General features: G+C 43.6%; 12 non-coding genes and 2 pseudogenes across 12 annotated transcripts; all 14 read left to right on the top strand.

Annotated features, from left to right (window-relative positions):
• The first annotated feature begins 413 nt into the window (after positions 1-413).
• LOC136757260 (5S ribosomal RNA) lies at positions 414-532 on the top strand. The gene has a single exon (XR_010819296.1). It is a non-coding gene; the product is annotated as a 5S ribosomal RNA (ribosomal RNA).
• Positions 533-1,598: 1,066 nt separating this feature from the next.
• On the top strand, positions 1,599-1,717 carry LOC136757558 (5S ribosomal RNA). The gene has a single exon (XR_010819550.1). It is a non-coding gene; the product is annotated as a 5S ribosomal RNA (ribosomal RNA).
• Positions 1,718-2,772: 1,055 nt separating this feature from the next.
• On the top strand, positions 2,773-2,891 carry LOC136756463 (5S ribosomal RNA). Its single transcript, XR_010818546.1, has one exon. It is a non-coding gene; the product is annotated as a 5S ribosomal RNA (ribosomal RNA).
• A 1,055-nt stretch (positions 2,892-3,946) lies between these two features.
• On the top strand, positions 3,947-4,065 carry LOC136757035 (5S ribosomal RNA). Its single transcript, XR_010819083.1, has one exon. It is a non-coding gene; the product is annotated as a 5S ribosomal RNA (ribosomal RNA).
• A 1,055-nt stretch (positions 4,066-5,120) lies between these two features.
• LOC136756657 (5S ribosomal RNA) lies at positions 5,121-5,239 on the top strand. Its single transcript, XR_010818725.1, has one exon. It is a non-coding gene; the product is annotated as a 5S ribosomal RNA (ribosomal RNA).
• A 1,055-nt stretch (positions 5,240-6,294) lies between these two features.
• On the top strand, positions 6,295-6,413 carry LOC136757256 (5S ribosomal RNA). Its single transcript, XR_010819293.1, has one exon. It is a non-coding gene; the product is annotated as a 5S ribosomal RNA (ribosomal RNA).
• Positions 6,414-7,468: 1,055 nt separating this feature from the next.
• Positions 7,469-7,587, top strand: LOC136757208 (5S ribosomal RNA). The gene has a single exon (XR_010819247.1). It is a non-coding gene; the product is annotated as a 5S ribosomal RNA (ribosomal RNA).
• A 1,066-nt stretch (positions 7,588-8,653) lies between these two features.
• Positions 8,654-8,772, top strand: LOC136755865 (5S ribosomal RNA). Its single transcript, XR_010817975.1, has one exon. It is a non-coding gene; the product is annotated as a 5S ribosomal RNA (ribosomal RNA).
• Positions 8,773-9,827: 1,055 nt separating this feature from the next.
• Positions 9,828-9,946, top strand: LOC136756462 (5S ribosomal RNA). The gene has a single exon (XR_010818545.1). It is a non-coding gene; the product is annotated as a 5S ribosomal RNA (ribosomal RNA).
• A 1,066-nt stretch (positions 9,947-11,012) lies between these two features.
• LOC136756108 (5S ribosomal RNA) lies at positions 11,013-11,131 on the top strand. Its single transcript, XR_010818211.1, has one exon. It is a non-coding gene; the product is annotated as a 5S ribosomal RNA (ribosomal RNA).
• Positions 11,132-12,197: 1,066 nt separating this feature from the next.
• LOC136757769 (uncharacterized) lies at positions 12,198-12,306 on the top strand (annotated as a pseudogene).
• Positions 12,307-13,361: 1,055 nt separating this feature from the next.
• On the top strand, positions 13,362-13,480 carry LOC136757301 (5S ribosomal RNA). The gene has a single exon (XR_010819335.1). It is a non-coding gene; the product is annotated as a 5S ribosomal RNA (ribosomal RNA).
• Positions 13,481-14,546: 1,066 nt separating this feature from the next.
• LOC136757594 (uncharacterized) lies at positions 14,547-14,655 on the top strand (annotated as a pseudogene).
• A 1,066-nt stretch (positions 14,656-15,721) lies between these two features.
• LOC136757276 (5S ribosomal RNA) lies at positions 15,722-15,839 on the top strand. The gene has a single exon (XR_010819311.1). It is a non-coding gene; the product is annotated as a 5S ribosomal RNA (ribosomal RNA).
• The last annotated feature ends 97 nt before the right edge of the window (positions 15,840-15,936 follow it).

Raw genomic sequence — 15,936 nt, 5'->3', positions numbered from 1 at the left:
AACAAAATGACAACAGGATGAATGCACACACTTGAAAATATAATACATGCAATGTTATGCATCATAGTGATGCAACCTCCTTTCAGTTTCATACTGCATGTCAATTGAAATCCTTACTGAAATGCACACCTTCTCAAGATTGCGCTTGACTGGCGTGTCAGGCACTCAATTACAGCTGTTTTATCAAGACAATGTGTTCGTTTTGTAAAATATAGTTCCGGTCTGGTGTGGCACCCCAGCTAACGCACAACGTTGCCACAACGTTGCCACAACGTTTCGTGTTAGCAGGGACTGTCTGCGGCGCGCTGGTGTGTCCCGGACTTTAGAGTAGAGAGACAGTTCATTTGCAAGTATCAGCGGCAGAAACGGATATTGCCTTCCCTTTAAGTAGAGCGTCAGGGACAGCCTCCCTGGCTTACGGCCATACTAGCCTGAATACGCCCGATCTCGTCCGATCTCGGAAGCTAAGCAGGCTCGGGCCTGGTCAGTACTTGGATGGTAGACGGCCTGGGAATACCAGGTGCTGTAAGCTTTTGCATCTTTTACACACCAGAGGGCGACAAATCACGAGTTTTAACTTTGGATACACGCAATTTCATCATTATTTCAGATTTGACTTCCCCAAATACACAGGCATACAATAGATCTTGTTCTCCAACGTAAACGGTCCCTAGTAACTAGGGTACATTCGTAAATAAATTGAGCATCATGGCTAGAAGTGACTAAATGTTGCCTAATCTTTCTCATCGAGAAATGACACAATTACAGCAACACAAAAAGGAACTCCACCGGACAAAGTTCAGTGCTCACAAGGAGCCTCATTCAACACACACGGTTCCATTCCCATTCATGCAAAGCACGAAAGTGTAAAACTTGGGAACATACTTGAGAGCAAAGATCACATTCAATCTCATTCAAGGCACGGATGTGAATGCAACGGGATGAAATTACTGAAATGATGCCTGCCCTCGAACTGTGATGATGGACTACCCGACTCGCCAATAATATTGGGTTCTGGTGTATTGAAATACAGGAGCTGCTGGATTTGTGTGTTTTCTTACCCCCTCACCATAGTTTGTCAAATGTTTAAACAACTGAACTTATATTCAAGGTTTGATTCTCTTCATATGTTTTACTGGTTTACATTTGTCTCAGCAACCTGTTGAATGATTCTTCTGCTTTCAAAACAAAATGACAACAGGATGAATGCACACACTTGAAAATACAATACATGCAATGTTATGCATCATAGTGATGCAACCTCCTTTCAGTTTCATACTGCATGTCAATTGAAATCCTTACTGAAATGCACACCTTCTCAAGATTGCGCTTGACTGGCGTGTCAGGCACTCAATTACAGCTGTTTTATCAAGACAATGTGTTCGTTTTGTAATATATAGTTCCGGTCTGGTGTGGCACCCCAGCTAACGCACAACGTTGCCACAATGTTGCCACTACGTGGCGTGTTAGCAGGGACTGTCTGCGGCGCGCTGGTGTGTCCCAGGCTTTAGAGAAGAGAGACAGTTCAACTGTAAGTATGAACGGCAGAAACGGATATTGCCTTCCCTTTAAGTAGAGCGTCAGGGACAGCCTTCCTGGCTTACGGCCCTACTAGCCTGAATACGCCCGATCTCGTCCGATCTCGGAAGCTAAGCAGGCTCGTTCCTGGTCAGTACTTGCATGGGAGACCGCCTGGGAATACCAGGTGCTGTAAGCTTTTGCATCTTTTACACACCAGAGGGCGACAAATCACGAGTTTTAACTTTGGATACACGCAATTTCATCATTATTTCAGATTTGACTTCCCCAAATACACAGGCATACAATAGATCTTGTTCTCCAACGTAAACGGTCCCTAGTAACTAGGGTACATTCGTAAATAAATTGAGCATCATGGCTAGAAGTGACTAAATGTTGCCTAATCTTTCTCATCGAGAAATGACACAATTACAGCAACACAAAAAGGAACTCCACCGGACAAAGTTCAGTGCTCACAAGGAGCCTCATTCAACACACACGGTTCCATTCCCATTCATGCAAAGCACGAAAGTGTAAAACTTGGGAACATACTTGAGAGCAAAGATCACATTCAATCTCATTCAAGGCACGGATGTGAATGCAACGGGATGAAATTACTGAAATGATGCCTGCCCTCGAACTGTGATGATGGACTACCCGACTCGCCAATAATATTGGGTTCTGGTGTATTGAAATACAGGAGCTGCTGGATTTGTGTGTTTTCTTACCCCCTCACCATAGTTTGTCAAATGTTTAAACAACTGAACTTATATTCAAGGTTTGTTTCTCTTCATATGTTTTACTGGTTTACATTTGTCTCAGCAACCTGTTGAATGATTCTTCTGCTTTCAAAGCAAAATGACAACAGGATGAATGCACACACTTGAAAATACAATACATGCAATGTTATGCATCATAGTGATGCAACCTCCTTTCAGTTTCATACTGCATGTCAATTGAAATCCTTACTGAAATGCACACCTTCTCAAGATTGCGCTTGACTGGCGTGTCAGGCACTCAATTACAGCTGTTTTATCAAGAGAATGTGTTCGTTTTGTAATATATAGTTCCGGTCTGGTGTGGCACCCCAGCTAACGCACAACGTTGCCACAACGTTTCGTGTTAGCAGGGACTGTCTGCGGCGCGCTGGTGTGTCCCGGACTTTAGAGTAGAGAGACAGTTCAACTGCAAGTATGAGCGGCAGAAACGGATATTGCCTTCCCTTTAAGTAGAGCATCAGGGACAGCCTCTCCGGCTTACGGCCATACTAGCCTGAATACGCCCGATCTCGTCCGATCTCGGAAGCTAAGCAGGCTCCGGCCTGGTCAGTACTTGGATGGGAGACCGCCTGGGAATACCAGGTGCTGTAAGCTTTTGCATCTTTTACACACCAGAGGGCGACAAATCACGAGTTTTAACTTTGGATACACGCAATTTCATCATTATTTCAGATTTGACTTCCCCAAATACACAGGCATACAATAGATCTTGTTCTCCAACGTAAACGGTCCCTAGTAACTAGGGTACATTCGTAAATAAATTGAGCATCATGGCTTGAAGTGACTAAATGTTGCCTAATCTTTCTCATCGAGAAATGACACAATTACAGCAACACAAAAAGGAACTCCACCGGACAAAGTTCAGTGCTCACAAGGAGCCTCATTCAACACACACGGTTCCATTCCCATTCATGCAAAGCACGAAAGTGTAAAACTTGGGAACATACTTGAGAGCAAAGATCACATTCAATCTCATTCAAGGCACGGATGTGAATGCAACGGGATGAAATTACTGAAATGATGCCTGCCCTCGAACTGTGATGATGGACTACCCGACTCGCCAATAATATTGGGTTCTGGTGTATTGAAATACAGGAGCTGCTGGATTTGTGTGTTTTCTTACCCCCTCACCATAGTTTGTCAAATGTTTAAACAACTGAACTTATATTCAAGGTTTGTTTCTCTTCATATGTTTTACTGGTTTACATTTGTCTCAGCAACCTGTTGAATGATTCTTCTGCTTTCAAAACAAAATGACAACAGGATGAATGCACACACTTGAAAATACAATACATGCAATGTTATGCATCATAGTGATGCAACCTCCTTTCAGTTTCATACTGCATGTCAATTGAAATCCTTACTGAGATGCACACCTTCTCAAGATTGCGCTTGACAGGCGTGTCAGGCACTCAATTACAGCTGTTTTATCAAGACAATGTGTTCGTTTTGTAAAATATAGTTCCGGTCTGGAGTGGCACCCCAGCTAACGCACAACGTTGCCACAACGTTTCGTGTTAGCAGGGACTGTCTGCGGCGCGCTGGTGTGTCCCGGACTTTAGAGTAGAGAGACAGTTCAACTGCAAGTATGAGCGGCAGAAACGGATATTGCCTTCCCTTTATGTAGAGCATCAGGGACAGCCTGCCCGGCTTACGGCCATACTAGCCTGAATACGCCCGATCTCGTCCGATCTCGGAAGCTAAGCAGGCTCCGGCCTGGTCAGTACTTGGATGGGAGACTGCCTGGGAATACCAGGTGCTGTAAGCTTTTCCATCTTTTACACACCAGAGGGCGACAAATCACGAGTTTTAACTTTGGATACACGCAATTTCATCATTATTTCAGATTTGACTTCCCCAAATACACAGGCATACAATAGATCTTGTTCTCCAACGTAAACGGTCCCTAGTAACTAGGGTACATTCGTAAATAAATTGAGCATCATGGCTAGAAGTGACTAAATGTTGCCTAATCTTTCTCATCGAGAAATGACACAATTACAGCAACACAAAAAGGAACTCCACCGGACAAAGTTCAGTGCTCACAAGGAGCCTCATTCAACACACACGGTTCCATTCCCATTCATGCAAAGCACGAAAGTGTAAAACTTGGGAACATACTTGAGAGCAAAGATCACATTCAATCTCATTCAAGGCACGGATGTGAATGCAACGGGATGAAATTACTGAAATGATGCCTGCCCTCGAACTGTGATGATGGACTACCCGACTCGCCAATAATATTGGGTTCTGGTGTATTGAAATACAGGAGCTGCTGGATTTGTGTGTTTTCTTACCCCCTCACCATAGTTTGTCAAATGTTTAAACAACTGAACTTATATTCAAGGTTTGTTTCTCTTCATATGTTTTACTGGTTTACATTTGTCTCAGCAACCTGTTGAATGATTCTTCTGCTTTCAAAACAAAATGACAACAGGATGAATGCACACACTTGAAAATACAATACATGCAATGTTTTGCATCATAGTGAAGCAACCTCCTTTCAGTTTCATACTGCATGTCAATTGAAATCCTTACTAAAATGCACACCTTCTCAAGATTGCGCTTTACTGGCGTGTCAGGAACTCAATTACAGCTGTATTATCAAGACAATGTGTTCGTTTTGTAAAATATAGTTCCGGTCTGGTGTGGCACCCCAGCTAACGCACAACGTTGCCACAACGTTTCGTGTTAGCAGGGACTGTCTGCGGCGCGCTGGTGTGTCCCGGACTTTAGAGTAGAGAGACAGTTCAACAGCAAGTATGAGCGACAGAAACGGATATTGCCTTCCCTTTAAGTAGAGCGTCAGGGACAGCTTCCCTGGCTTACGGCCATACTAGCCTGAATACGCCCGATCTCGTCCGAACTTGGAAGCTAAGCAGGCTCGGGCCTGGTCAGTACTTGGATGGGAGACCGCCTGGGAATACCAGGTGCTGTAAGTTTTTGCATCTTTTACACACCAGAGGGCAACAAATCACGAGTTTTAACTTTGGATACACGCAATTTCATCATTATTTCAGATTTGACTTCCCCAAATACACAGGCATACAATAGATCTTGTTCTCCAACGTAAACGGTCCCTAGTAACTAGGGTACATTCGTAAATAAATTGAGCATCATGGCTAGAAGTGACTAAATGTTGCCTAATCTTTCTCATCGAGAAATGACACAATTACAGCAACACAGAAAGGAACTCCACCGGACAAAGTTCAGTGCTCACAAGGAGCCTCATTCAACACACACGGTTCCATTCCCATTCATGCAAAGCACGAAAGTGTAAAACTTGGGAACATACTTGAGAGCAAAGATCACATTCAATCTCATTCAAGGCACGGATGTGAATGCAACGGGATGAAATTACTGAAATGATGCCTGCCCTCGAACTGTGATGATGGACTACCCGACTCGCCAATAATATTGGGTTCTGGTGTATTGAAATACAGGAGCTGCTGGATTTGTGTGTTTTCTTACCCCCTCACCATAGTTTGTCAAATGTTTATACAACTGAACTTATATTCAAGGTTTGTTTCTCTTCATATGTTTTACTGGTTTACATTTGTCTCATCAACCTGTTGAATGATTCTTCTGCTTTCAAAACAAAATGACAACAGGATGAATGCACACACTTGAAAATACAATACATGCAATGTTATGCATCATAGTGATGCAACCTCCTTTCAGTTTCATACTGCATGTCAATTGAAATCCTTACTGAAATGCACACCTTCTCAAGATTGCGCTTGACTGGCGTGTCAGGCACTCAATTACAGCTGTTTTATCAAGACAATGTGTTCATTTTGTAAAATATAGTTCCGGTCTGGTGTGGCACCCCAGCTAACGCACAACGTTGCCACAACTTTTCGTGTTAGCAGGGACTGTCTGCGGCGCGCTGGTGTGTCCCGGACTTTAGAGTAGAGAGACAGTTCAACTGCAAGTATGAGCGGCAGAAACGGATATTGCCTTCCCTTTAAGTAGAGCGTCAGGGACAGCTTCCCCTGCTTACGGCCATACTAGCCTGAATACGCCCGATCTCGTCCGATCTTGGAAGCTAAACAGGCTCCGGCCTGGTCAGTACTTGGATGGGAGACCGCATGGGAATACCAGGTGCTGTAAGCTTTTGCATCTTTTACACACCAGAGGGCGACAAATCACGAGTTTTAACTTTGGATACACGCAATTTCATCATTATTTCAGATTTGACTTCCCCAAATACACAGGCATACAATAGATCTTGTTCTCCAACGTAAACGGTCCCTAGTAACTAGGGTACATTCGTAAATAAATTGAGCATCATGGCTAGAAGTGACTAAATGTTGCCTAATCTTTCTCATCGAGAAATGACACAATTACAGCAACACAAAAAGGAACTCCACCGGACAAAGTTCAGTGTTCACAAGGAGCCTCATTCAACACACACGGTTCCATTCCCATTCATGCAAAGCACGAAAGTGTAAAACTTGGGAACATACTTGAGAGCAAAGATCACATTCAATCTCATTCAAGGCACGGATGTGAATGCAACGGGATGAAATTACTGAAATGATGCCTGCCCTCGAACTGTGATGATGGACTACCCGACTCGCCAATAATATTGGGTTCTGGTGTATTGAAATACAGGAGCTGCTGGATTTGTGTGTTTTCTTACCCCCTCACCATAGTTTGTCAAATGTTTAAACAACTGAACTTATATTCAAGGTTTGTTTCTCTTCATATGTTTTACTGGTTTACATTTGTCTCAGCAACCTGTTGAATGATTCTTCTGCTTTCAAAACAAAATGACAACAGGATGAATGCACACACTTGAAAATACAATACATGCAATGTTATGCATCATAGTGATGCAACCTCCTTTCAGTTTCATACTGCATGTCAATTGAAATCCTTACTGAAATGCGCACCTTCTCAAGATTGCGCTTGACTGGCGTGTCAGGCACTCAATTACAGCTGTTTTATCAAGACAATGTGTTCGTTTTGTAAAATATAGTTCCGGTCTGGTGTGGCACCCCAGCTAACGCACAACGTTGCCACAACGTTTCGTGTTAGCAGGGACTGTCTGCGGCGCGCTGGTGTGTCCCGGACTTTAGAGTAGAGAGACAGTTCAACTGCAAGTATGAGCGGCAGAAACGGATATTGCCTTCCCTTTAAGTAGAGCGTCAGGGACAGCCTCCCTGGCTTACGGCCGTACTAGCCTGAATACGCCTGATTTCGTCCGATCTCGGAAGCTAAGCAGGCTCGGGCCTGGTCAGTACTTGGATGGGAGACCGCCTGGGAATACCAGGTGCTGTAAGCTTTTGCATCTTTTACACACCAGAGGGCGACAAATCACGAGTTTTAACTTTGGATACACGCAATTTCATCATTATTTCAGATTTGACTTCCCCAAATACACAGGCATACAATAGATCTTGTTCTCCAACGTAAACGGTCCCTAGTAACTAGGGTACATTCGTAAATAAATTGAGCATCATGGCTAGAAGTGACTAAATGTTGCCTAATCTTTCTCATCGAGAAATGACACAATTACAGCAACACAAAAAGGAACTCCACCGGACAAAGTTCAGTGCTCACAAGGAGCCTCATTCAACACACACGGTTCCATTCCCATTCATGCAAAGCACGAAAGTGTAAAACTTGGGAACATACTTGAGAGCAAAGATCACATTCAATCTCATTCAAGGCACGGATGTGAATGCAACGGGATGAAATTACTGAAATGATGCCTGCCCTCGAACTGTGATGATGGACTACCCGACTCGCCAATAATATTGGGTTCTGGTGTATTGAAATACAGGAGCTGCTGGATTTGTGTGTTTTCTTACCCCCTCACCATAGTTTGTCAAATGTTTAAACAACTGAACTTATATTCAAGGTTTGTTTCTCTTCATATGTTTTACTGGTTTACATTTGTCTCAGCAACCTGTTGAATGATTCTTCTGCTTTCAAAACAAAATGACAACAGGATGAATGCACACACTTGAAAATACAATACATGCAATGTTATGCATCATAGTGATGCAACCTCCTTTCAGTTTCATACTGCATGTCAATTGAAATCCTTACTGAAATGCACACCTTCTCAAGATTGCGCTTGACGGGCGTGTCAGGCACTCAATTACAGCTGTTTTATCAAGACAATGTGTTCGTTTTGTAATATATAGTTCCGGTCTGGTGTGGCACCCCAGCTAACGCACAACGTTGCCACAATGTTGCCACAACGTGGCGTGTTAGCAGGGACTGTCTGCGGCGCGCTGGTGTGTCCCGGGCTTTAGAGTAGAGAGACAGTTCAACTGTAAGTATGAACGGCAGAAACGGATATTGCCTTCCCTTTAAGTAGAGCGTCAGGGACAGCCTCACTGGCTTACGGCCATACTAGCCTGAATACGCCCGATCTCGTCCGATCTCGGAAGCTAAGCAGGCTCGGGCCTGGTCAGTACTTGGATGGGAGACCGCCTGGGAATACCTGGTGCTGTAAGCTTCTGCATCTTTTACACACCAGAGGGCGACAAATCACGAGTTTTAACTTTGGATACACGCAATTTCATCATTATTTCAGATTTGACTTCCCCAAATACACAGGCATACAATAGATCTTGTTCTCCAACGTAAACGGTCCCTAGTAACTAGGGTACATTCGTAAATAAATTGAGCATCATGGCTAGAAGTGACTAAATGTTGCCTAATCTTTCTCATCGAGAAATGACACAATTACAGCAACACAAAAAGGAACTCCACTGGACAAAGTTCAGTGCTCACAAGGAGCCTCATTCAACACACACGGTTCCATTCCCATTCATGCAAAGCACGAAAGTGTAAAACTTGGGAACATACTTGAGAGCAAAGATCACATTCAATCTCATTCAAGGCACGGATGTGAATGCAACGGGATGAAATTACTGAAATGATGCCTGCCCTCGAACTGTGATGATGGACTACCCGACTCGCCAATAATATTGGGTTCTGGTGTATTGAAATACAGGAGCTGCTGGATTTGTGTGTTTTCTTACCCCCTCACCATAGTTTGTCAAATGTTTATACAACTGAACTTATATTCAAGGTTTGTTTCTCTTCATATGTTTTACTGGTTTACATTTGTCTCAGCAACCTGTTGAATGATTCTTCTGCTTTCAAAACAAAATGACAACAGGATGAATGCACACACTTGAAAATACAATACATGCAATGTTATGCATCATAGTGATGCAACCTCCTTTCAGTTTCATACTGCATGTCAATTGAAATCCTTACTGAAATGCACACCTTCTCAAGATTGCGCTTGACTGGCGTGTCAGGCACTCAATTACAGCTGTATTATCAAGACAATGTGTTCGTTTTGTAAAATATAGTTCCGGTCTGGTGTGGCACCCCAGTTAACGCACAACGTTGCCACAACGTTTCGTGTTAGCAGGGACTGTCTGCGGCGCGCTGGTGTGTCCCGGACTTTAGAGTAGAGAGACAGTTCAACTGCAAGTATGAGCGGCAGAAACGGATATTGCCTTCCCTTTAAGTAGAGCATCAGGGACAGCCTCCCCGGCTTACGGCCATACTAGCCTGAATACGCCCGATCTCGTCCGATCTCGGAAGCTAAGCAGGCTCCGGCCTGGTCAGTACTTGGATGGGAGACCGCCTGGGAATACCAGGTGCTGTAAGCTTTTGCATCTTTTACACACCAGAGGGCGACAAATCACGAGTTTTAACTTTGGATACACGCAATTTCATCATTATTTCAGATTTGACTTCCCCAAATACACAGGCATACAATAGATCTTGTTCTCCAATGTAAACGGTCCCTAGTAACTAGGGTACATTCGTAAATAAATTGAGCATCATGGCTAGAAGTGACTAAATGTTGCCTAATCTTTCTCATCGAGAAATGACACAATTACAGCAACACAAAAAGGAACTCCACCGGACAAAGTTCAGTGCTCACAAGGAGCCTCATTCAACACACACGGTTCCATTCCCATTCATGCAAAGCACGAAAGTGTAAAACTTGGGAACATACTTGAGAGCAAAGATCACATTCAATCTCATTCAAGGCACGGATGTGAATGCAACGGGATGAAATTACTGAAATGATGCCTGCCCTCGAACTGTGATGATGGACTACCCGACTCGCCAATAATATTGGGTTCTGGTGTATTGAAATACAGGAGCTGCTGGATTTGTGTGTTTTCTTACCCCCTCACCATAGTTTGTCAAATGTTTAAACAACTGAACTTATATTCAAGGTTTGTTTCTCTTCATATGTTTTACTGGTTTACATTTGTCTCAGCAACCTGTTGAATGATTCTTCTGCTTTCAAAACAAAATGACAACAGGATGAATGCACACACTTGAAAATACAATACATGCAATGTTATGCATCATAGTGATGCAACCTCCTTTCAGTTTCATACTGCATGTCAATTGAAATCCTTACTGAAATGCACACCTTCTCAAGATTGCGCTTGACTGGCGTGTCAGGCACTCAATTACAGCTGTTTTATCAAGACAATGTGTTCGTTTTGTAAAATATAGTTCCGGTCTGGTGTGGCACCCCAGCTAACGCACAACGTTGCCACAACGTTGCCACAACGTGGCGTGTTAGCAGGGACTGTCTGCGGCGCACTGGTGTGTCCCGGGCTTTAGAGTAGAGAGACAGTTCAACTGTAAGTATGAACGGCAGAAAAGGATATTGCCTTCCCTTTAAGTAGAGCGTCAGGGACAGCCTCCCTGGCTTACGGCCATACTAGCCTGAATACGCCCGATCTCGTCCGATCTCGGAAGCTAAGCAGGCTCTGGCCTGGTCAGTACTTGGATGGGAGACCGCCTGGGAATACCAGGTGCTGTAAGCTTTTGCATCTTTTACACACCAGAGGGCGACAAATCACGAGTTTTAACTTTGGATACACGCAATTTCATCATTATTTCAGATTTGACTTCCCCAAATACACAGGCATACAATAGATCTTGTTCTCCAACGTAAACGGTCCCTAGTAACTAGGGTACATTCGTAAATAAATTGAGCATCATGGCTAGAAGTGACTAAATGTTGCCTAATCTTTCTCATCGAGAAATGACACAATTACAGCAACACAAAAAGGAACTCCACTGGACAAAGTTCAGTGCTCACAAGGAGCCTCATTCAACACACACGGTTCCATTCCCATTCATGCAAAGCACGAAAGTGTAAAACTTGGGAACATACTTGAGAGCAAAGATCACATTCAATCTCATTCAAGGCACGGATGTGAATGCAACGGGATGAAATTACTGAAATGATGCCTGCCCTCGAACTGTGATGATGGACTACCCGACTCGCCAATAATATTGGGTTCTGGTGTATTGAAATACAGGAGCTGCTGGATTTGTGTGTTTTCTTACCCCCTCACCATAGTTTGTCAAATGTTTATACAACTGAACTTATATTCAAGGTTTGTTTCTCTTCATATGTTTTACTGGTTTACATTTGTCTCAGCAACCTGTTGAATGATTCTTCTGCTTTCAAAACAAAATGACAACAGGATGAATGCACACACTTGAAAATACAATACATGCAATGTTATGCATCATAGTGATGCAACCTCCTTTCAGTTTCATACTGCATGTCAATTGAAATCCTTACTGAAATGCACACCTTCTCAAGATTGCGCTTGACTGGCGTGTCAGGCACTCAATTACAGCTGTTTTATCAAGACAATGTGTTCGTTTTGTAAAATATAGTTCCGGTCTGGTGTGGCACCCCAGCTAACGCACAACGTTGCCACAATGTTGCCACAATGTGGCATGTAAGCAGGGACTGGCTGCAGCGCGCTGGTGTGTCCCGGGCTTTAGAGTAGAGAGACAGTTCAACTGCAAGTATGAGCGGCAGAAACGGATATTGCCGTCCCTTTAAGTAGAGCGTCAGGGACAGCCTTCCTGGCTTACGGCCATACTAGCCTGAATACGCCCGATCTCGGAAGCTAAGCAGGCTCGTGCCTGGTCAGTACTTGGATGGGAGACAGCCTGGGAATACCAGGTGCTGTAAGCTTTTGCATCTTTTACACACCAAAGGGCGACAAATCACGAGTTTTAACTTTGGATACACGCAATTTCATCATTATTTCAGATTTGACTTCCCCAAATACACAGGCATACAATAGATCTTGTTCTCCAACGTAAACGGTCCCTAGTAACTAGTGTACATTTGTAAATAAATTGAGCATCATGGCTAGAAGTGACTAAATGTTGCCTAATCTTTCTCATCGAGAAATGACACAATTACAGCAACACAAAAAGGAACTCCACCGGACAAAGTTCAGTGCTCACAAGGAGCCTCATTCAACACACACGGTTCCATTCCCATTCATGCAAAGCACGAAAGTGTAAAACTTGGGAACATACTTGAGAGCAAAGATCACATTCAATCTCATTCAAGGCACGGATGTGAATGCAACGGGATGAAATTACTGAAATGATGCCTGCCCTCGAACTGTGATGATGGACTACCCGACTCGCCAATAATATTGGGTTCTGGTGTATTGAAATACAGGAGCTGCTGGATTTGTGTGTTTTCTTACCCCCTCACCATAGTTTGTCAAATGTTTAAACAACTGAACTTATATTCAAGGTTTGTTTCTCTTCATATGTTTTACTGGTTTACATTTGTCTCAGCAACCTGTTGAATGATTCTTCTGCTTTCAAAACAAAATGACAACAGGATGAATGCACACACTTGAAAATACAATACATGCAATGTTATGCATCATAGTGATGCAACCTCCTTTCAGTTTCATACTGCATGTCAATTGAAATCCTTACTGAAATGCACACCTTCTCAAGATTGCGCTTGACTGGCATGTCAGGCACTCAATTACAGCTGTATTATCAAGACAATGTGTTCGTTTTGTAAAATATAGTTCCGGTCTGGTGTGGCACCCCAGCTAACGCACAACGTTGCCACAACGTTTCGTGTTAGCAGGGACTGTCTGCGGCGCGCTGGTGTGTCCCGGACTTTAGAGTAGAGAGACAGTTCAACTGCAAGTATGAGCGGCAGAAACGGATATTGCCTTCCCTTTAAGTAGAGCGTCAGGGACAGCTTCCCTGGCTTACGGCCATACTAGCCTGAATACGCCCGATTTCGTCCGATCTCGGAAGCTAAGCAGGCTCGGGCCTGGTCAGTACTTGGATGGGAGACAGCCTGGGAATACCAGGTGCTGTAAGCTTTTGCATCTTTTACACACCAGAGGGCGACAAATCACGAGTTTTAACTTTGGATACACGCAATTTCATCATTATTTCAGATTTGACTTCCCCAAATACACAGGCATACAATAGATCTTGTTCTCCAACGTAAACGGTCCCTAGTAACTAGGGTACATTCGTAAATAAATTGAGCATCATGGCTAGAAGTGACTAAATGTTGCCTAATCTTTCTCATCGAGAAATGACACAATTACAGCAACACAAAAAGGAACTCCACCGGACAAAGTTCAGTGCTCACAAGGAGCCTCATTCAACACACACGGTTCCATTCCCATTCATGCAAAGCACGAAAGTGTAAAACTTGGGAACATACTTGAGAGCAAAGATCACATTCAATCTCATTCAAGGCACGGATGTGAATGCAACGGGATGAAATTACTGAAATGATGCCTGCCCTCGAACTGTGATGATGGACTACCCGACTCGCCAATAATATTGGGTTCTGGTGTATTGAAATACAGGAGCTGCTGGATTTGTGTGTTTTCTTACCCCCTCACCATAGTTTGTCAAATGTTTAAACAACTGAACTTATATTCAAGGTATGTTTCTCTTCATATGTTTTACTGGTTTACATTTGTCTCAGCAACCTGTTGAATGATTCTTCTGCTTTCAAAACAAAATGACAACAGGATGAATGCACACACTTGAAAATACAATACATGCAATGTTATGCATCATAGTGATGCAACCTCCTTTCAGTTTCATACTGCATGTCAATTGAAATCCTTACTGAAATGCACACCTTCTCAAGATTGCGCTTGACTGGCGTGTCAGGCACGCAATTACAGCTGTTTTATCAAGACAATGTGTTCGTTTTGTAATATATAGTTCCGGTCTGGTGTGGCACCCCAGCTAACGCACAACGTTGCCACAATGTTGCCACAACGTGGCATGTAAGAAGGGACTGGCTGCAGCGCGCTGGTGTGTCCCGGGCTTTAGAGTAGAGAGACAGTTCAACTGCAAGTATGAGCGGCAGAAACGGATATTGCCTTCCCTTTAAGTAGAGCGTCAGGGACAGCTTCCCTGGCTTACGGCCATACTAGCCTGAATACGCCCGATCTCGGAAGCTAAGCAGGCTCGGGCCTGGTCAGTACTTGGATGGGAGACCGCCTGGGAATACCAGGTGCTGTAAGCTTTTGCATCTTTTACACACCAGAGGGCGACAAATCACGAGTTTTAACTTTGGATACACGCAATTTCATCATTATTTCAGATTTGACTTCCCCAAATACACAGGCATACAATAGATCTTGTTCTCCAACGTAAACGGTCCCTAGTAACTAGGGTACATTCGTAAATAAATTGAGCATCATGGCTAGAAGTGACTAAATGTTGCCTAATCTTTCTCATCGAGAAATGACACAATTACAGCAACACAAAAAGGAACTCCACCGGACAAAGTTCAGTGCTCACAAGGAGCCTCATTCAACACACACGGTTCCATTCCCATTCATGCAAAGCACGAAAGTGTAAAACTTGGGAACATACTTGAGAGCAAAGATCACATTCAATCTCATTCAAGGCACGGATGTGAATGCAACGGGATGAAATTACTGAAATGATGCCTGCCCTCGAACTGTGATGATGGACTACCCGACTCGCCAATAATATTGGGTTCTGGTGTATTGAAATACAGGAGCTGCTGGATTTGTGTGTTTTCTTACCCACTCACCATAGTTTGTCAAATGTTTAAACAACTGAACTTATATTCAAGGTTTGTTTCTCTTCATATGTTTTACTGGTTTACATTTGTCTCAGCAACCTGTTGAATGATTCTTCTGCTTTCAAAACAAAATGACAACAGGATGAATGCACACACTTGAAAATACAATACATGCAATGTTATGCATCATAGTGATGCAACCTCCTTTCAGTTTCATACTGCATGTCAATTGAAATCCTTACTGAAATGCACACCTTCTCAAGATTGCGCTTGACTGGCGTGTCAGGCACTCAATTACAGCTGTTTTATCAAGAGAATGTGTTCGTTTTGTAATATATAGTTCCGGTCTGGTGTGGCACCCCAGCTAACGCACAACGTTGCCACAATGTTGCCACAACGTGGCGTGTTAGCAGGGACTGTCTGCGGCGTGCTGGTGTGTCCCGGGCTTTAGAGTAGAGAGACAGTTCAACTGTAAGTATGAACGGCAGAAACGGATATTGCCTTCCCTTTAAGTAGAGCGTCAGGGACAGCCTCCCTGGCTTACGGCCTACTAGCCTGAATACGCCCGATCTCGTCCGATCTCGGAAGCTAAGCAGGCTCGGGCCTGGTCAGTACTTGGATGGGAGACCGCCTGGGAATACCAGGTGCTGTAAGCTTTTGCATCTTTTACACACCAGAGGGCGACAAATCACGATTTTTAACTTTGGATACACGCAATTTCATCATTATTTCAGATTTGACTTCCCCAAATAC

The sequence above is a fragment of the Amia ocellicauda genome, chromosome 8 (genome assembly GCF_036373705.1).
Source record: "Amia ocellicauda isolate fAmiCal2 chromosome 8, fAmiCal2.hap1, whole genome shotgun sequence".
Classification (NCBI taxonomy): Eukaryota; Metazoa; Chordata; class Actinopteri; order Amiiformes; family Amiidae; genus Amia; species Amia ocellicauda.
Note: the sequence above shows the minus strand (reverse complement) of the source record. Positions and strands in the feature narration are given on the sequence as shown.